We start from the raw sequence: 21,204 nt of genomic DNA, 5'->3' as shown, positions 1-21,204 counted from the left end.
GGACCCAGCCCTCGCAGCGGCCTGTCCCCGTCCCGCTCCCGTCCCCGTCCCGTCTCGGCACATACCGGCTCCTGCTCGTCTGTGGACAGTTTTATTGGAGCTGCTTTTGTTGTCGAGCGTCGGGTTTATTTCTGGAGCTGGTTCATTTAAACCCGAGTTAGAGTTTGAGTCAGATCTGAGGACGACACGGAGAAGAAGAGAAGAAGAGGAAGAGGCACCTCCGCCCCGCTGCTCCGACTGGAACAGCGTCAACAGCTCACAGCGGGTCAAAGGTCACTCCTCGCTGACCTCACGCATTAAGAGCATCGTAATTACTCACCGTGATGAGTTTAGAAGCTCGTTTCACAACTTCCAGAGAGCAGAGCGGAGTTTGTCACAACAGTAAAGTTAAAAAAAACATCTAAAAATATTCAGACGCACACCGGCCTCCTCTGCGTCTCAGGCCGCGCAGCCGTCCAATCAGGTGTGTCCATCTCAGTGACGTCATCGGTCGGTTAAAGTCTGTGATGTCGTTTCGTTTTCTGTCTGTTTCACTCATCATGTTTGTTTTTTGATACGGACGATGCTTTTCTCTGATTGGCCAAACCACCTGTCAGTCGTTCATCGGTCACTCCCGTTTGTCCGTTAAGGAGCCCCGCCCACTTTGAGGTCGACTTCAGGTCCAGAAGTGAATTTTCCCATAGACTTTTTGAAAAATTTGAATATTATGAGTTCAGCTACGTGCTAACCAGCTACATGCTAACCGGCTACACGATAACCAGCTACGTGCTAACCAGCTACGTGCTAACCAGCTACATGCTAACCAGCTACACGATAATGCTAACCAGCTACATGCTAACCAGCTACATGCTAACCAGCTACATGCTAACCAGCTACACGATAACCAGTTACACGCTAACTAGGTACACGCTAACCAGATACGTGCTAACCAGCTATTTGCTAATCAGATACGTGCTAACCAGCTACGTGCTAACCAGCTATGTGCTAACCAGCTACATGCTAACCAGCTACGTGCTAACTAATAATCATAACACGGTTGTTTTCAGTCCAAAAAACCCATTTAACGTTAATGTTCCTGAAAAAACGTATGATGTGTTAATTATTGTTCTGATTTGTCTGTTATTAATGTTCATATCTTGATTTACGGACACAATAGTGAAATAAAAACGAGTTAGAGCGAGTTAGTGCGAACATTTCGGACCAAAATGACGAGTCGGCGGAGCAGGAAGTGCGCCCGTGCTCACTTCCTGTTTGTAACGCGGCGCCAGCAGGTTAGCTCTGTCCATTTACGTAAACAGTCTGTGGAATAAAAAGCTCCGTCGTCTTTGGGGACAGTGAAATATGAGACAAACCCGTGACCTCGAGCTCAGAATCGTTTCATAAACTCTAAACTAATCTGATTTAGAACAATTCCACATCAATGACGCTTTTAAAAGTCGTCCACGTTGAGAATACTTTTGAAATTACAAGTGTATGATCCACACGAGCGCAGTCCTCTCCTCTGATTGGTCGAGCCGCCGCCAATCAAATTAATACTGAGAACAGCAGTTAAATTGAAAAGAAGTGATGTTCCAGGAATCACCGGTGCAAAAGTCACATATTTGAGGCTTTGTGTTTGTCGATTAGCGGCTAAGCTAACGGCGCGTCGCTTATCGGATTGCAGTTTATTGCCGACGTGATGTTCTGTCCCTCAGGTCGCAGAGGGACACGCTTTGTCCCGAGGTAATAATCGTGACGGTTTTAGACGCACAAGCAGCAATTCAATCTAAACGGCGATAAATGAACCCGATTAACGGTTTAAATCAGACGTGTTGAGCTTGTGTCTCCATGGTTCTCATCTCCGTGGATCATCCTGTTATAATTTACACATTTTAAATCGCAATATTCATCGAAAACACATGCGGCAAACTCGAGGCCCCGGGGCCAAATGCGGCCCGCCAGGTCATTTTATGTGGCCCGTGAGAAGATAAATTAAAAGGCATGACTGTCATTTTAAAATAAGTCTGTGCTGCTTTAATGTTTGCACTGACAATAAAATAATGAGACTTTCCCAGCAAATGGAACTGAGAAATATTTGCAAATAATCATCACAAAATGTTCATAAAGAGGAAAATTGTCGGCGTGGAAGGAAGTTTGGAGGAAGAAAAGTGAAAGTGAATACGAGTTTGTGCTTTGAGGAGAAAAATCTGTATGTTTTTTGTGTTATGAGGCGCGGTCGGTACAATCTATGGCGGCCATTTTGACACGAAACAAGGAGCTAAGTGTGAAAAAGTTCGTCTGCAAGAAAAACAACAAATTGTCTAATAATTAAAAGGCTGTAAAAGTCCGTATTGTTTTAAAAATGTCAGTTTATCACAGAAACCGTTATTTAACAAGTTCAAAAAGCGATTACATTTATTTTACATGACATTTGTTTACATTTAGTGACATTTACTCTGCCGCGGTTACACCCGGCGCTTGATGGCGGCCATTTTGCTGATGTGGCCCTCGGTTGAAAATGAGTTTGACGCCACTGATCTAAAACGAAAATGGCGTCTTGAAAATAGTGGATTAAAGATTAAACTCAAACGTGAATCGCTCCAAATTCAACTTCAGAGGCTCCACGAGAAGAAACGACGAGAACGCGGAGAAACGTCTGAAACGGTTTGAAGAACAGGGCGGAGTTAAATGGAAAATAATTATAATTTTCAACGCGGTAAAAGCCTCAGATCATGTCAAACCAGCTGAAGTCAGTGCGTAACTTTAGTAAACTACATTTCTTTTGTGTTTTTATCTGTTTAATTAACTTTTCTTGTTCACTTTTTTTTGCTTCCACGCTGATGCTAACAGACGTCATCATGCTAACAGCGCGCTTCCTGCGTCTCGGGCAATAAAAGGCTGTGTAATTAGACGCAGACACACACTGCGCTCTTATTTTGTCGTATTTATATTCACGCTGGCTCATCGACACAGAAACACAAAAGAGATGCTTTAAAGCCGCCGTCTGTAATCAGAGCGGACCCGCCCACATCACCACGACGACAGCGACAACGACATCGACGTGACTTCTACGGGTAAAACCAAAATAAACATGCACATGGCGACTTTTTATGCCAAAGAAATTACAAAAATAAGTGTGTTTTTTTCATTTATTGCGCTGAAAAACGTGTTTTTTCTGCGCGTTCTCACGTGTTTGACCTTCGTTTCCGTGGAAATGTGGTTCCTTTGGCTGTAATATTCCACAGTATGGCATAAAAAAAGGGTCTAGCTCCGAGGGGAATGTTCCGCAGTATGGTTTTAACACCCTGTTTCCGTGGAGCGGTGCAGGTGATGTGCCTCCTGCAGAGAGTTCCGTGGTGTTGCTTTAATCCTCTGCGGTTCGGGTCATGAGACGTCGACACAGTTGTTTTTATGAACGTCTGAATGAGCTTCGTTTGTTTTTTCACTCCATTTATTTCACAAACTTTTATCTGGTGCCAAAGTCGAGCCGTGATCAGATTTGGCCGGAGTCAGACTCGTCCTCTGACTTTATTATCCTCTGATTTTATCCTCTGATTTTATTATCCTCTGACTCCAGTTCATTTTAATGTGTTCTGTCATTCTCTTCTCATGTTTGGATGTTTTTGACCATTTTTGAGCGGGATTTTTTTTTAGGTGTTTTTAACTGTTTTGAGTGAATTAGAGTGTTAGAGTGTTTTTTGAATGTTTTTTGAATGATTTTGAGTGGTTTTGAGTGATTTTTGAGGTGTTTTTTTTACTGTTTTGGAGTGCATTAGAATGTTTTCTGAGTGTTTTTCAGTGTTTTTTTGTGTTTTGAGGCTTTTTGAGTGTTTCTGAAGCTGCCTTGTTTATCTCGTGTTGATCTCGTGTTGATCTCGTGCTGATGCCGTGTTGATCTCGTGTTGATCTCGTGCTGATCTCGTGCTGATCTCGTGCTGATCTCGTGTGGATCTCGTGTGGATCTCGTGCTGATCTTGTGCTGATCTCGTGCTGATCTCGTGCTGATCTCGTGTTGATCTCGTGTTGATCTCGTGCTGATCTCGTGCTGATCTCGTGTTGATCTCGTGCTGATCTCGTGTTGATCTCGTGCTGATCTCGTGTTGATCTCGTGTTGATCTCGTGCTGATGCCGTGTTGATCTCGTGTTGATCTCGTGCTGATGCCGTGTTGATCTCGTGTTGATCTCGTGCTGATGCCGTGTTGATCTCGTGTTGATGCCGCGTTGATCTCATGTTGATCTCGTGTTGATCTCGTGCTGATGCCGTGTTGATCTCGTGTTGATCTCGTGCTGATGCCGTGTTGATCCCGTGTTGATCCCGTGCTGATCTCGTGCTGATCTCGTGTTGATCTCGTGCTGATCTCGTGTTGATCTCGTGTTGATCTCGTGTTGATCTCGTGTTTGTCTCTGCTCCGACTCTTGCTCTTCGGCTCTGACCATGAGAAAGTCCAAATGAGAAACATGGGACCTGGAATACTGCTCCTCACCCACAGGAGGAGGGAGAGAGGAGAGAGAGACAGAGGGGAGGAGAAAGGAGGGGGGGAGGGTAGAGGCGGGAGGAGGAGGGAGGGAGGAGAGAGAGAAGAGAAGAGAAAGACAGAGGAGAGGAAAAAGGAGGGAGGAGGAGAGGCGGAAGGAGGAGGGAGGGAGGGAGGAGAGAGAGGAGGAGAGAGGAGAGAAGAGAAAGACAGAGGAGAGGAAAAAGGAGGAGGGGGGAGGAGGGAAAAGGAGGAAGGAAGAGCAGGGAGGAGAAGAGAGAGGAGGAAAGAGGAGGGAGGGTGAGAGGAGGGCAGAGGAGGGGGAGGTGGGGGGAGTGACAGGACTGTGGGAAAACTCCAAACCAGCTGAATGTTGCTTTGGTCCAGAGCAGCTGCTGTGAGAATGTGACTGTGTGAAAATATCAAATCAGACACGAATCGATACTAAGACTAGTATCAAAACTTTCACAGGTATCACATACAGACCAGTACAGTGTTACTGCGGTATCAGTATCGGTATCGAGTATCGAGTCTGTTTCTTAGTATTGGAGCAACGAGGAGCAGAGAGGAGCAGAGAGGAGCAGGGAGGAGCGGGGAAGACGGGGGCAGAGTCAAAGGAGCAGAGAGGAGAGGGGGTGTTACAGAAGGAGCAGGGAGGTGGGGTGAGGAGGTCTGAGAGCAGCAAGATTTTGATTCGATTTGTGATTTTTTTTTTTTTTTGTTTCAGATCCAGATGTTTCAGTGAAATGTTTCTGTTTCATCTGAGTCTTAAATTTCTGCTGCAAACGTCAAAATTTCCTTCCTCCAGGTTCAAAATCAAAATAAAATGAGAGATTTATATAAAAGATTTTACTCAACGTTACTTCAGAATAATATTAGTCAAGTAGAAGTACGAAGTAGTGAGTACTGGTCCAAGAAATGAAGTAAAAGTAAAAGTAAAAGTACAAATTCTTTAAAAGTTTGTAAAACAGAGTCGAGTCGTCACATCTGTGTCTGAGACAAACTCAACTCTTCAAACGCTTCTGTAGATCTGTCGTCATTACACTGAGAGACGGATAGAGCCGACGTGTGATGAGAGAGAGGAGGAGCAGGAGGAGCAGGAGGAGGAGGAGGAGGGGGGGAGGAGGAGGAGGGGGGGGGGGGTGCAGATGTGGGGCACAGCTGCTCTGCTCCTATTTAAACATTTAAACATCTGCTCAGCCCAGACTGAGAGACAGAGGAGCAGAGAGACAGAGGAGCAGAGAGACAGAGGAGCAGAGAGACAGAGGAGCAGAGAGACAGAGGAGCAGAGAGAGACAGAGGAGCAGAGAGAGACAGAGGAGCAGAGAGAGACAGAGGAGCAGAGAGCCAGAGGAGCAGAAAGCCAGAGGAGCAGAGAGACAGAGGCGCAGAGAGACAGAGGAGCAGAGAGAGACAGAGGAGCAGAGAGAGACAGAGGAGCAGAGAGAGACAGAGGAGCAGAGAGAGACAGAGGAGCAGAGAGAGACAGAGGAGCAGAGAGAGACAGAGGAGCAGAGAGAGACAGAGGAGCAGAGAGAGACAGAGGAGCAGAGAGAGACAGAGGAGCAGAGAGAGACAGAGGAGCAGAGAGAGACAGAGGAGCAGAGAGACAGAGGAGCAGAGAGACAGAGGAGCAGAGAGAGCTAGAGGAGCAGAGAGAGCTAGAGGAGCAGAGAGAGCTAGAGGAGCAGAGAGACAGAGGAGCAGAGAGAGGCAGAGGAGCAGAGAGAGACAGAGGAGCAGAGAGGCAGAGGAGCAGAGAGAGACAGAGGAGCAGAGAGAGACAGAGGAGCAGAGAGACAGAGGAGCAGAGAGACAGAGGAGCAGAGAGAGCTAGAGGAGCAGAGAGAGCTAGAGGAGCAGAGAGAGCTAGAGGAGCAGAGAGAGCTAGAGGAGCAGAGAGAGCTAGAGGAGCAGAGAGAGGCAGAGGAGCAGAGAGAGGCAGAGGAGCAGAGAGGCAGAGGAGCAGAGAGAGGCAGAGGAGCAGAGAGAGACAGAGGAGCAGAGAGAGGCAGAGGAGCAGAGAGAGACAGAGGAGCAGAGAGACACAGAGGAGCAGAGAGACAGAGGAGCAGAGAGACAGAGGAGCAGAGAGACAGAGGAGCAGAGAGAGACAGAGGAGCAGAGAGAGCCAGAGGAGCAGAGAGACAGAGGAGCAGAGAGACAGAAGAGCAGAGAGACAGAGGAGCAGAGAGAGACAGAGGAGCAGAGAGAGCCAGAGGAGCAGAGAGAGCCAGAGGAGCAGAGAGAGCCAGAGGAGCAGAGAGAGCCAGAGGAGCAGAGAGACAGAGGAGCAGAGAGACAGAAGAGCAGAGAGACAGAGGAGCAGAGAGACAAAGGAGCAGAGAGAGACAGAGGAGCAGAGAGTATTTTCACAGAGCTGAGTTTATCTGAGAGTAAATCTGTGACTGAGGAGCTGCAGGAGCGTGAAGTGAGTCTGATCATCTACAAATCCACCGTTTAAGAGCCGAACATGAGCACAACCAGCCTGGAACTGAGGAGGAGCAGGAGGAGGAGCAGGAGAAGGAACAGGAGGAGGAGCAGGAGGAGGAGGAGTAAATTTGGAGGAGCGTCTCTTATTTACAGACACAACATTGAGATAAAACCCAAGCTACGTCCATTTATTTAAACATGCTGATGAAGGCTGCTCCTCCGTGTCGCGGTGCATGATGGGACACAGACGTGCGTGGAGTCTGCTCGGCTGGACACTTCGTTCACGGTCGATCTCCGTGGAAACGGAGGCCACATTTGTCACATTTGTCGTCCGTGTTCGTCGGTGCGTGAAACGGGACAGGCCTCGCCGCGTCGGAAGTGACGTAAATGTCCTTCAACACAGAGACAGTCTATGATACTGAACACAGCACCTCCTCCTCCTCTTCCTCCTCCTCCTGCTCCTCCTCCCCCTACTCCTCCTCCTCCTCCTCCTCCTGCTGCTGCTTCTAGTGAAACAAAAGAATGTCCTGGGCTCTGTTTTCCTCCATTAGCTCCTCAGTTGCTGCAGTTTGGAGCAAATTCTCTGAGTTTCCTCCAGAGCTCACAGTAAATTTACCAAACAGAACCGGCATTTTCCACTGACACTGCACAGAGCGGTCGCTATGACGACATCTAGATTTAGACCTGGTTTAGACCTGGTTTAGTCGTGGTTTAGACCTGGTTTAGTCCTTGTTTAGTCCTGGTTTAGTCGTGGTTTAGACCTGGTTTAGTCCTTGTTTAGTCCTGGTTTAGTCCTTGTTTAGTCCTGGTTTAGTCCTGGTTTAGTCCTGGTTTAGTCCTGGTTTAGTCCTGGTTTAGACCTGGTTTAGTCCTGGTTTAGTCCTGGTTTAGTCCTTGTTTAGTCGTGGTTTAGACCTGGTTTAGTCCTTGTTTAGTCCTGGTTTAGTCCTTGTTTAGTCCTGGTTTAGTCCTGGTTTAGACCTGGTTTAGTCCTGGTTTAGTCCTGGTTTAGACCTGGTTTAGTCCTGGTTTAGTCCTGGTTTAGTCCTTGTTTAGTCCTGGTTTAGTCGTGGTTTAGACCTGGTTTAGTCCTTGTTTAGTCCTGGTTTAGTCCTTGTTTAGTCCTGGTTTAGTCCTTGTTTAGTCCTGGTTTAGACCTGGTTTAGTCCTGGTTTAGACCTGGTTTAGTCCTGGTTTAGACCTGGTTTAGTCCTGGTTTAGTCCTGGTTTAGACCTGGTTTAGTCCTGGTTTAGTCCTGGTTTAGTCCTGGTTTAGTCCTGGTTTAGACCTGGTTTAGACCTGGTTTAGTCCTGGTTTAGACCTGGTTTAGTCCTGGTTTAGTCCTGGTTTAGTCCTGGTTTAGTCCTGGTTTAGTCCTGGTTTAGTCCTGGTTTAGACCTGGTTGAGTCAGACTAAAAAGAGTTTTTTTTTAAATGCATAAAACAGAAAGAAAAAGACTCAGTTCTTTTAAAAGTCGCGGGTCACGTGTCCGGGTCACGTGTCCGGGTCATGTGTGTGGGTCGCGGGTCACGTGTCCGGGTCACGTGTGTGGGTCGCGGGTCACGTGTGTGGGTTGCGGGTCACGTGTGTGGGTTGCGGGTCACGTGTCCGGGTCACATGTGTGGGTCACGTGTCTGTGTCTGGGTCGCGTGTCGTCATAATGTCTGTGTGTTTCAGTTTTGATCTGTTCGTCTTTGAGACTCTGTGTTTGTCCTGCTCATTTTCTTTGCTAAAGTTTCACATTTGTATTATTTTTGTTGTGATATTTTCAGATTTGAGCGGTAGAGGCTTGAATAAATCACTTCTATGGCAAACGAGTTCTTGTCTCAAACTGAAAACACTCTGTTCCACCTTGTGATGTCATCATGTGGTGATACAGGAAGTGCTCCACACACCTTCATTTCTAGAATCGTTTGGATCATTTTTGACATTCTAACACGGAGTAAAGATACAAGAGTCAGTTTGTGTTTGTTTACAATGATGTAGAGGGAGTACTACTTTGGCGTCAGTGGCGTAAAGTCGTTTCCGTCGTTTCAGTTTTATCGTTTGTCGTTGCGTTTCTTTCTTGCGTCGTAGTAAAACATGGGACCTGCTTTGGTGAGAGGAACAATCACGTCTCTCAGAAGTGACTCGAACGTGGAGACCGGAGAAGAGCCGCTCTGTTCCTCAAAGATCCTCAGTGTGTGGAGTGGGACGAGGAAGAGGGCGGGGTCAGGGGAGGAAGAGGGCGGGGTCAGGGGAGGAAGGCCTGCGATTGGTTACTGTCGTCCAAAGCGTCGGTGCAGAGGATTGTTCAAATCAAAGGAAAAAGCAGGAGGTTTATAAATGGAGGCATTGTGTCTGATTCGACGCCGCGAATCTGGAGCCATGTTAACGGGACAGTGTTTGGGACGGGGCAGGGGTCAGGGGTCAGGGGGCAGGATGAGGGTGGGCGGGGCGCGGTGAAGGCTGTCAGATGGTTTATGTACAGAGATATTTATGGTTTTATTGTCTTAATATTGTGCTGTTTGTGAGTATTTACTTCTGTGGGGTATTAAAGAGGAGGTATTTACTTCTGTGGGGTATTAAAGAGGAGGTATTTACTTCTGTGGGGTATTAAAGAGGAGGTATTTACTTCTGTGGGGTATTAAAGAGGAGGCATTTACTTCTGTGGGGTATTAAAGAGGAGGTATTTACTTCTGCGGGGTATTAAAGAGGGAGGTATTTACTTCTGTGGGGTATTAAAGAGGAGGTATTTACTTCTATGGGGTATTAAAGAGGAGGTATTTACATCTATGTTGTATTAAAGAGGAGGTATTTACATTTATGTTGTATTAAAGAGGAGGTATTTACTTCTGTGGGGTATTAAAGAGGAGGTATTTACTTCTATGGGGTATTAAAGAGGAGGTATTTACGTCTATGTTGTATTAAAGAGGAGGTATTTACTTCTGCGGGGTATTAAAGAGGAGGTATTTACTTCTGTGGGGTATTAAAGAGGAGGTATTTACTTCTGTGGGGTATTAAAGAGGAGGTATTTACTTCTGTGGGGTATTAAAGAGGAGGTATTTACTTCTGTGGGGTATTAAAGAGGAGGTATTTACTTCTATGGGGTATTAAAGAGGAGGTATTTACATCTATGTTGTATTAAAGAGGAGGTATTTACTTCTGTGTTGTATTAAAGAGGAGGTATTTACTTCTGTGGGGTATTAAAGAGGAGGTATTTACTTCTGTGGGGTATTAAAGAGGAGGTATTTACTTCTATGGGGTATTAAAGAGGAGGTATTTACTTCTGCGGGGTATTAAAGAGGAGGTATTTACTTCTCTGAGGATTGTCGGCCATGTCGCCCCTTTAATTCTGCGGCTCCTCACCTCTCGTCCCTTTAAGTCCGTGGACCGTCCCTTTAAGCCCATGGACCGTCCCTTTAAGCCAGTGGACCGTCCCTTTAAACCCGTGGACCGTCCCTTTAAGCCCGTGGACCGTCCCTTTAAGCCCGTGGACCGTCCCTTTTAAGCCCGTGGACCGTCCCTTTAAGCCCATGGACCGTCCCTTTAAGCCCGTGGACCGTCCCTTTAAGCCCGTGGACCGTCCCTTTAACTGTGTCTGTGCAAACAAACAGTGAAACGGCTGAGCGCTCACAGACACGGCCTTATCTCTGCGCCGTGTGATGCTCCTCGTGATGTTCCTCTGCTCCAGGAAACAGCTCCCCCCGCCTCCCTTTCCCCTCTCCTGCTCCGGGACAATGGGTGGTCCGCGGCCGGAGGGGTGAGGGGTCGGAGAGGAGGTGGAGGAGGAGGAGGAGGAGGAGGAGGAGGAGGGGGGGGGACTTCCCTTTAGGAAACAGCAGATTTATCCCACAGCAGCAGAGAACAGCCCCCGAGGATAAAGGCATGTGGCGCAGATCGAGAGGAAACGCCGTTACACAAGAAACATCTGAATCGAACGCAGGGGAGAGACTCGATACCGATACCGATACCACAATGATAATAAAAACACTCCAGGTTCACACTGGTCCATGGTGTGTCATATGAGACAGAGACACTTCAGTATAAATGATTTCTGTCAGTGGGACTTTTTTAATATCGATACCTGAGGAAAATGAGTGTCTAGTTTTCGATACTAGTTTTCGATACTAGTTTTCGATCCTGCGACTCATGGCGGACGTGTGTTTGTGTCGTGTTTTTAATGATAATGACCAACGTTCGTGTTCGTTTATGACCAGATGTGACTTTCTCTGCTGTTTCCTGAGTTTCCGCTCTCCTCCTCTTTGTCTCCTCCTCCCCTCCTCTTTCGTCTCTCCTCTCTGTTTCTTCTCCTCCTCTCTCTCCCCTCTCTCCTCCTCCTCTCTGTCTCCTCTCCTCCACTATCTGTCTCTCCTCTCTGTCTCCTCTCTTCTCTCCCTTTCTCCTCTCCTCTCTATCTCTCTTCCCCGCTCTCCTCCTCCTCTCTGTCTCCTCTTCTTCCCCTCGCTCCCCCCCTCTCCTCCTCTCTTCTCCTCTCTCCTCCTCTCTCTCCTCTCTCTCTTCTCTCTTTCCTGTCAGTGTGTCATTGTGTAGCAGTGGTAGAACCCGAGGATGAGGTCTGTCTCTCCTCTCTCTCTCCTCTATCTCTCCTCTTCTGTCTCTCTTGTTGGCGTGTCGTCGGTGTAGGTCAGTAGAAGCTGAGGATGAGATCTGTCTCTCCTCTGTCTGCCCTCCTCTGTCTCTCCTCTTCTCTGTCTCCCCTCCTCTGTCTCTCCTCTCACCTCCTCTCTCCTCCTCTCTCCTCCTCTCTGTCTCTTTCCTGTTGGCGTGTCATCATTCTCGGGTGGGAGCAGTGGTAGAATTCGAGGATGAGGTCTGTCTCTCCTCTGTCTCTCCTCTCCTCCTCTCTCCTCTCCTCCTATCTCCTCTCTTTCCTGTCGTTCTCGGGCGGTGGTAGACCTCGAGGATGAGGTCTGTCTCTCCTCTCCTCCCTCTCCTCCTCTCTGTCTCTCCTCTCCTCCCTCTCCTCCTCTCTGTCTCTCCTCTCCTCTCCTCTGTCTCTCCTCTCCTCTGTCTCTCCTCCTCTCTGTCTCTCCTCCCTCTCCTCCTCTCTCCTCTCCTCCCTCTCCTCCTCTCCTCTCCTCCTCTCTTGGTAGACCTCGAGGATGAGGTCTGTCTCTCCTCCTCTCTCCTCTCCTCTGTCTCTCCTCTCCTCTCCTCTGTCTCTCCTCTCCTCTGTCTCTCCTCTCCTCTGTCTCTCCTCTCCTCTGTCTCTCCTCTCCTCTGTCTCTCCTCTCCTCTGTCTCTCCTCTCCTCCCTCTCCTCCTCTCTCCTCTCCTCCCTCTCCTCTCCTCTCCTCTCCTCCCTCTCCTCCTCTCCTCTCCTCCTCTCTTGGTAGACTTTGAGGATGAGGTCTGTCTCTCCTCCTCTCTCCCCTCCTCTGTCTCTCCTCTCTCCTCCTCTCTGTCTCTCCTCTGTTTCTCCTCCTCTGTCTCCCCTCCTCTCTGTCTCTCCTCTCCTCTGTCTCTCCTCTGTCTCTCCTCCCTCTCCTCCTCTCTCCTCTCCTCCCTCTCCTCTCTGTCTCTCCTCCCTCTCCTCCTCTCTCCTCTCCTCCCTCTCCTCCTCTCCTCCTCTCTCCTCTCTCCTCTCCTCCTCTCCTCTCCTCTCTTGGTAGACCTCGAGGATGAGGACTGTCTCTCCTCCTCTGTCTCTCCTCTCTCCTCCTCTCTGTCTCTCCTCTCCTCCTCTCTCCTCTCCTCCCTCTCCTCCTCTCCTCTCCTCTCCTCTCTTGGTAGACCTCGAGGATGAGGTCAGCTCTATGTTTCCGGTTCCATTTGCTGAACGTCTGGTTTGTTTGAATAAAAACTCGTTTGTCTCTGGACTTTCCACACGTCAGTCGTTCCTCTGGACAGAGTCAAACAGGAGCCTCCCGTCCCGTCCTGTCCTGTCCCGTCCTGTTGTGTCCCGTCCTGTTGTGTCCCGTCCTCTGCGTTTGACCCGTCCTCTGGGTTTGTGTCTGTGACGTCTGTGTTTTTATTCAAGTTATTGACACATGATCAGTTCAGTTTGTTGTAAAAATGACTCGGGTCATTGGACCAGGTCTCAGTCTGGTCTTGGTCCTGGTCTTGGTCTGGTCTTGGTCTGGTCCTGGTCCTGGTCTTGGTCTGGTCTCCGTCCAGACCCACGTGACCCGGAGCAACAGATTCACCGGGAACTGAACCCGGAAACACGTCACTGCAGGGCACGAGACCCAACCCTCCACTCGACTGGGAAGAGTTTGGAAAATGAGGAAGAAGTTTGGATTTCTGCAAAATGAAACTTCAACAAGAGTTCTCCATAAAGCTCCAGACCTCCTCCTCGTCCCTCCTCGTCCCTCATCCCTCCTCCTCCTCGTCCCTGCTCCTCGTCCCTCCTCGTCCCTCATCCCTCCTCCTCCTCGTCCCTGCTCCTCGTCCCTACTCCTCGTCCCTCCTCCTTGTCCCTCCTCCTCGTCCCTCCTCCTCCTCGTCCCTGCTCCTCGTCCCTCCTCCTTGTCCCTCGTCCCTCCGCCTCCTCGTCCCTCCTCCTCCATGCCCCTCCTCCCTCCTCCTCATCAGCTGTGCCTCTGTATAATGAGCCGTTGTGTTTACGAGGCCGCTCTCTCGTCTCTCGTCCCTGCTCCTCTTCCCTCCTCCTTGTCCCTCGTCCCTCCTTCTCCTCCTCGTCCCTGCTCCTCCTCCGTGCTCCTCCTCCCTCCTCCTCATCAGCTGTGCCTCTGTATAATGAGCCGTTGTGTTTACGAGGCCGCGCTCTCTCGTCTCTCGTCCCTGCTCCTCGTCCCTCTTCCTTGTCCCTCGTCCCTCCTTCTCCTCCTCCTCCGTGCTCCTCCTCCCTCCTCCTCCATGCTTCTCCTCCCTGCTCCTCATCAGCTGTGCCTCTGTATAATGAGCCGTTGTGTTTACGAGGCCGCGTTCTCTCGTCTCTCGGGGCCATTTCAGAGGAATGTGTCTTGTCTGTAATTTAACGCGTGCCGTCCGATCCGGCGCAGACACATACGGGATTTACGCCGGCGCTAAAAGACACGGGAGAGACGGAGACAGGAAAACTGCGCTAACACGTCCCGGAATCAGCGGGAACAGAGGCAGGAAGTTTGGGTTTTACTCCGAGAGGCCGATGACAAATGAGCTTTAACGTGTCAAAGTGTCCTCTGCTCCTGACAGTGGAAGAGGGAGGGGCTTCCGCACAATAGACCCTCGACATTCTGAGGTGATGTCATGTTCCTGTTATTGCTAATCGCCATGGCAACGGTCACATTTCTTTTTTTAAACGTTCAAACCCGTGGATATAAGTCTACGTGAGATGGATTGTTTGCGAAAAACCAAGTCAAAAAAGCCGCAAACGTGTCGAAACGAGTCATTTTTGTCCGGGTTTGCGTCCTGCTGGTGCGCTGTTAGCATGCTAGTTGTTGTTAGCGTCACTCCGCGCTCTCGGATCTTTGGAAAGTGCCGGTAAAGTCATAGAAGTAAATAATTAATCGAGGAATGAGAGACGTGAGGCGGCGCGGTCGGTGAGGAATGTGCAAAAAGTTAAAAATGAACCAGTTCTGCTTTTCACGACGGGAAAAATCTGCTCCAGTGACTTTAAACTGAAGATCCTCGTTTTGTTTCATGTGGACAGGCCCAGCACAGAGTCCGGCGTTTGACCCGGTTTATGTTTAATATCTCTGCAAATAAGAAAATGTGGATTCAGAACAAACAGCCACATTTCCATGAGCTCCACTTTGCACAGTGCCTCCTCTTTAAAGCTCACACGTCATGTGATCTGAACGTGTCATGTGATCCGGACACGTCATGTGATCTGAACGTGTCATGTGATCTGGACACGTCATGTGATCTAAACGTGTCATGTGATCTGGACGTGTCATGTGATCTGAACACGTCATGTGATCTGAACGTGTCATGTGATCTGAACACGTCATGTGATCTGAGCACGTCCAGGTCAAATATTTTTATATGTGGTGCATTTGACCCAGTTCAAACACGGCGGGTGTGATCAGAGCAGAGTCAGAAACATGTGGGAAAGTCATCAGCCCCAGTACAACAACATGTGTGTGTTTGTGCGTTTAAAACAACAGCACGTGTGCGTCACTTCTGGGTGTGTCTAGTGATAATATTTTTAATCTCGATAAAAAATGTCTGCGGTTAATCGTTTGTGGCATTTTTAATAATCATCAAATTGAGAAATAAAGTATTGACTGTAGTTTGTGTTTGGATTTGTTTGAATAATGGGACGTGTTTGTGTCGACTTTGCTATCGCTAGGTTAGCATTAGCACAACAGTATTTTGCACAGGTGTTAGCACAGTTCGCTAACAGTCTATTTATTTTATTTATTTGTCTAAAGTTTAATGTCGTCGCTCGTGAGGCGACGTAAAGTAGTTTGTGTTTAACTCGTTCGTGTTTACCTCTGTAGCGTCGCATCCTCTCGTCGCCGTTCCACTCGCGGTCGTGTCTTTCCATTTCCATAACTCCACCACCGACTGAGCTTCATGTAAAATCAAACGGCGTCTCAAAGCAGAAACATGAGGCTCTTTAAATGTCACTGTCATTACGATAATGTGTCGCCCTCAATCAGACCAATCAGAGCGCAGACCAATCAGAGCGCAGACCGATCAGAGCGCAGACCAATCAGAGCGCAGACCAATCAGAGCGCAGACCGATCAGAGCGCAGACCGATCAGAGCGCAGACCAATCAGAGCGCAGACCGATCAGAGCGCAGACCAATCAGAGCGCAGACCAATCAGACCAATCAGAGCGCAGACCAATCAGACCAATCAGAGCGCAGACCAATCAGAGCAATCAGAGCGCAGACCAATCAGACCAATCAGAGCGCAGACCAATCAGACCAATCAGAGCGCAGACCAATCAGAGCAATCAGAGCGCAGACCAATCAGAGCGCAGGATTCTCTCTTCATTGTGTCAAACTAAAAATCAGGATGTGTAAAATAATGAGCTCAGTCCTTAAAGGGTTAAAGACACAGTCTCCATGGAGACAGATGAGCTTTATGCCATACTGTGGAACATTATGGCCAAAGGAACAACGAGCAGGAGCAAGAATCAGGTTTGTGGAGATGCGAGCCCGTCCACAGTAAAGTAAATACAAACCCATGTCCTGGTGTGAAACATTTGAGCTGCAGAAGTTTGAATTATGGACGTGTGTGTCTCATTATAGACACAAAATCACCACTGAGACGTCACACTCTGTTATTTACTCTGTGTAGTTCATATTTTTAACAGTTTTGTACGTGTAGAATCTTTATGGATCATTATTTATCGTCTGTGTTTCTTCTAAATGTGTGAGGCCAATGACGAAAACAAAAAAAACACTCATAAAACACATTTGATCTCAAAGTTTAATTACATATCACAGGTTTTCACGTTTTTTTTTTCCAGTTCTGACTTGGTTTTGGTTCGTGGAGCGGCTCCTGTGGTCAGTATTTCTCAGTTTTACGCGAGTCGAGTCTCAGTTTGTGGAGAAAAGTCGAACAAATCGTCGAAAACGTAAAAAGAAACGCAGCTTTATCTGAATAAGTCGCACGAGGAACACGATCTGACGGTTTGAACATGGATCGAACAAAAATACAGGCTTTGTTTTGTGCGTTTGCCGTACGTTCAACGCGCGCCGGGGTTTGTTTACCGCGCGGTCGCTAACGGCAACAGTCACGGCGTTACCCCACTTCTGCCGCCCACGTGCAACCAGGAAGTCACATTATGGACTTCACCGAAATGACCAAACTGGGGGAAAACGTTTAGAGAGTCGTGTTTATTTGGACGTTTTGGAGGTTTTGGTTGGACGGGGGGAGTGTTTACAGGAGCCAGCGGCGGGACGGCGGTCGACGGAGCTGACACGACCCAGAGCAGAGCGAGCGCCGGCGGGATAAGAGCGGCCGCGCACGCCGTTATCTCCACGAGCTCGTCTGGTTTATGTCCCGACGGTAAACGCTCTGCTCAGAATAAACCGCTGAGTCTAATCCCACTTTAGAACCGAGGGATGATCTTTACGCCGTTTCGTTTTGAAGTTTCCAGCTTGAACCGTGCGAATTAAAAGTCCCGTACTGCGCAAAATGTTCCCGTGTGAGCTTTAATCCGCGTTCTCCCCGTCCCCATCTCCAAAAATCTAAATGCTCTGTTATTTTTATGAGTCTAATCAGAAGTTTTGAGTAATTTAGACAAGTTTTAGCTGTTGTTAAGTAATATTGCGGTTGCTAGGTAACAGTGATGTCACGTCCGCTGCCCGTGTGCAACCAGGAAGTGAAATTATAAACAAAAAACGAAAATATTTGAAGTAAAATCTTATATAATAATGTTTCTTTTCACTTTGTATCAGCGATATTTAAGTTTAGAACTCAATTTTGATACTGAGGAATAGACTCGATACTCGATACTGATCCCGATACCACGATTTTCAATACTTTAGACAATGCACTGCGATTTTCCACATTAAACGGTCGTACTTTTTCTTTTCTATTTCCCTGTGGACTTATGTCTTATATTTGTTCTCAGAGGAAGGAGGAGAGAGGAGAGAGGAGAGAGGAGAGAGTGAAGGGTCAGTGAGAGGAAGGAGGTAAAAGAAAGAGAAGATGAGGAGGAGGAAAGAGAGGGAAAAGGAATGTACGGAGAGAAAAGAGAAAGAGAGAACAGAGCTCAGTGTGGAGTAGGTCCATAGTGTAAAGTAATCTGGTCCTGCTTCAGTCCTGTGTAGTTAATTTTGACCAATTTTCCAGTTTCTAGAATGAAAATCCACAACATAAAAAATTCAAATGTGAGACTTAAAATGCTGATATAAACATATATACATCCTGGCCCCGCCCCTTTGTCACATTTTAGACCCACTGTGGCCCGAGTGTCCAAAAGTTTACCCACCCCTGAGATAAACCCACGTGACGATAATGTTTTGGGACAGTTTTGATATTTGAGCAGTTAAATTTCAGTTTTCTTAGCGTTTAAAATTGTTTACGCTAGCGACCGGGTTCAATATGGCCGAGCGGATTCAAAATGGCCGACCAGATTCAATACGGTGATGTGATGTTTTTGCCTCGTGTCTGGAGCCAATGCTAAATTGCTAAATGCTAAAAACATCAACAATAAACTTTTCTAAATCAAAAGGTCTTTAAGTTCTACATCGTGAACAGAGGAGACGTTTTCTGCATCTGACACGTCGTTTATCGTTCAGCTCATGAAAGACACATGACCGTTATTTTCTGGCTTTATGATCAGATTTGAGCTGTAAAAGTTTGAATAAATAACTTGTCTGGCTCATTACAAACTCAAATTAACGACTAAAGTGTTTCATTCTGCTGTTTATTTTTCTGCAGCTCATGATTTTGAACAATATCGCACATTTATAATAGTTTGTGGTTTTTGTGTCAGTGGCATAAATCAGTTTACGATCGTTGACCTTAGCGCCTGGATTCAAAATGGCCGCCTGGATTCAAAATGGCCGCCTGTGATGCTTTTGGCTCGTGTCTTTACCGTCGTCTATATCATAACGTCAGATCATGTGACGCTTGTGTCCCTGAGGTGGAGGGGGTCAGACGGGGGCGGAGGGGGGCGAGCTGTCGGGACACGTCGGAGGAATGTGCCCCGGGGCAGGGGAAGCACAGCGGCAGAGTGGTTAGCCTGTCCTCGCTCTCTTGTCTCTGCTTTGGCTCACGTCAGTCTGTCTCTGGCACAGCTCCAGGACACAGCCACGTGCGAGGAGCTGCGGCGGCGGCTCCCCCTGGTGGACGGGGACGGGGGGCAGGTCCACGCGCGGCTCCCCCTGGTGGACGGGAGGGGCAGTCGAATAAAATCTAAAGATATATTCATAGTAAATTTGATAAGACGTCGACATTTTTATCGATTTAGTGATTTGGCGGTGAGACGTGGCGCTGCGGGAGGTGCTTCAGATCGGAGACGTCGTTCTTCTGGACCGTCTTGAGGCGTCGGAACGAACACATTTGTACTTAAGGGCCTCCGTACCGATAGTTTTGACATTTACAAAACTGAAAATGTTCTACGAAATCCCACAAAAAATCTGCAGTTTTAGAATATTTTTACTCTAACGATACAAAGAAAAATTCAAATTCCTCCATGATTCTTCGGGACATATTTTCTTAAATTATTTCCCATCACCCCCGTCACCCCCTGATACCCAGAATGCACTTGTCTCCACGCCCCTCCCCCCCTCCCTCACTGTTTACCACCACTGCGCCTCGTGAAACTGGATCTAAACACTGAAAGCTCTTGTTTATTTTGAAGAGTTGGAGACTTAAATAAACTCTCTGACTCTGTTCAAGTGTTTGACGTTTGAAAGCGTTTCTTAAACACGTGAGCGTTTATGCAAATGAGATGTAAATGAGGCGGCGTCTGGATGTGGGTCAGAACTCAGACGAGGAGATGATCACAACTTGAAACATCTCTACAGAATCACAAGACTTTTATCGCCATTGTCAGTGAACACGACTCACAAACTAGGAACTTTCTGGATAAAGTGCAACATAAAACACAGAATAAAGTAGAAATACAGCGGTTAAAAATACAAATAAGGACGTGCATAAAGTAAAAACAAGATAACATAGTCTTAGAGGTGGATATATACAACAGAGAGAGGACACAGTTTGTCAAAAAAAAACTAAAACTAAACTCAAAATAACAAAAAATAAAATAAAAATAATAATAAAAATAACTAAAAAAGTGAAAAAAACAAAAAATAACAGAAAAAATAAAGAAAAAAAATAAATAATAATAAAAATAACTAAAAAGTGAAAAAAACAAATAAAACTAAAAATAACAGAAAAAATAAAGAAACATAAAGAAATAATAATAATAAAAATAACTAAAAAGTGAAAAAAATAAAAAAAATTAAAAATAACAGAAAAAATAAAGAAAAATAATTAAATAATAATAATAAAAATAACTAAAAAGTGAAAAAAACAAAAAAACTAAAAATAACAGAAAAAATAAAGAAAATAAACAAAAAAACTAAAAATAAAAAAGAATAATACAAAAAAATCAAATAAAAAAAATTTAAAAATAAAAATAACTAAAAAAAAAACAAAACAAAAAAACAAAACATAAAAGGTAAACTCAAAAATGAACCCCAGGATCATGTAGAGGGTTAATATGAACATTTAAGACCAAAATGAGTCTGATGAAGCTGGGAGTGAGTCCATGATCACTTCCTGTTTGTAACGCGGCGGCGGCGGCGGCAGGTTAGCTCTGTCTGTGCACACAGTCTGTGATCGCGTGTCTTTATCGTTGGACTTCCGTGTGATTCGCCCCGGGACCTGTCAGCGCTGCAGCTCGGGACGGCCCGTGTCTGCAGACACTCGAGGAATGTAATCTGTCCTGAAGCGAGACAAGAACGCCGACCACGAGGCCATCGGGCTCTAACGAGGCTCATATCTGTCTGCGCTCCTCCCACTGCACGGTGTAAATGTGCCCTTTGGCAAAACACTCAAGAGGACGATCCCACTGTGCATGTTTTAGGTTTAAGTGGGAAGAAATGACTGTGTGAGGTTTGGTTCTGTGGCTTTTTCAAACTATTTACACTTGAATAATAAACATTTGGATCAGTTTTGTGATAAATTCTTGTTTTTTAATGAGATGGACTTTCATTCTGGGCTGGTTTTGTCTGATAAAAACGCTGTGAAGTATCGATATTGTATTGGATCGGTGCGTCCGTCTATAGCGCATCTGTCAAACTCAAGGCCCGTGGGCCAAATGCGGCCCTCCACATCATTTTATGTGGCCCCCGACAAGGTAAATTAAAAGGTGTGATGGTCTTAAAATGTCGTTTTATCAGGCTGTGTTTTTATATCTTTGTAAAAGCATATGTCATATTTGTAACTTGAATAAGTAATAAATACAGAAAAACTTAATTATCAAGTTTAAAAAGCAGCAACATTTATTTTATTTCTGGCCCTTTGGTGAAAATGTGTTTGACGTCCCTGGTCTAAAGTAGACAGTAGTTAGTATTGACTCGTGTTTGTGTCTGAACCTGTGCCGTGTAAATCCGCTCGTTTTTGTTAAAAATGAGGAATATAGTGACGTTTAAACACACTGGACTCTTGTTTTAAATGTTGTTGTTTTTGTTGTGCTCCACAGGGCAGTGAGGTACATGGAGGAAGGAATCAGGCCTGAAACAGCTGCAGGAACATCTCACCGCACGACACGAACAGGTAAACGCCTCACGCGCGCCACGTTCTCATCGGGCAGGTCCCTGATTGGCTAATCCACCTGTCAATCACAGCCAGCGTCATACAGTGTGGGAGTTTAAGAGTTAAATGTGGATCCCAGGCGAAGAAAAAGCAGAACTATTTCATTTTTAAACAGTTTGCAGTTGTCCAAAGTTTGTCC

The 21,204-nt window shown here is 46.8% G+C and overlaps 1 protein-coding gene across 1 annotated transcript in view; it reads left to right on the top strand.

The window, feature by feature from the left end:
• kank3 (KN motif and ankyrin repeat domains 3) overlaps positions 1 to 21,204 on the top strand; it is a 52,494-nt gene that overhangs the window by 7,446 nt on the left and 23,844 nt on the right. Inside the window, exon 2 of the mRNA XM_033964777.2 lies at positions 20,953 to 21,026. The gene's annotated coding sequence lies outside the window, so the exon portion shown is untranslated. The remainder of the gene's footprint in view (positions 1 to 20,952; positions 21,027 to 21,204) is intronic.

Source organism: Periophthalmus magnuspinnatus, chromosome 4 (genome assembly GCF_009829125.3).
Source record: "Periophthalmus magnuspinnatus isolate fPerMag1 chromosome 4, fPerMag1.2.pri, whole genome shotgun sequence".
Taxonomy (NCBI): Eukaryota; Metazoa; Chordata; class Actinopteri; order Gobiiformes; family Gobiidae; genus Periophthalmus; species Periophthalmus magnuspinnatus.
This window is presented reverse-complemented; position numbering and strand designations above follow the sequence as displayed.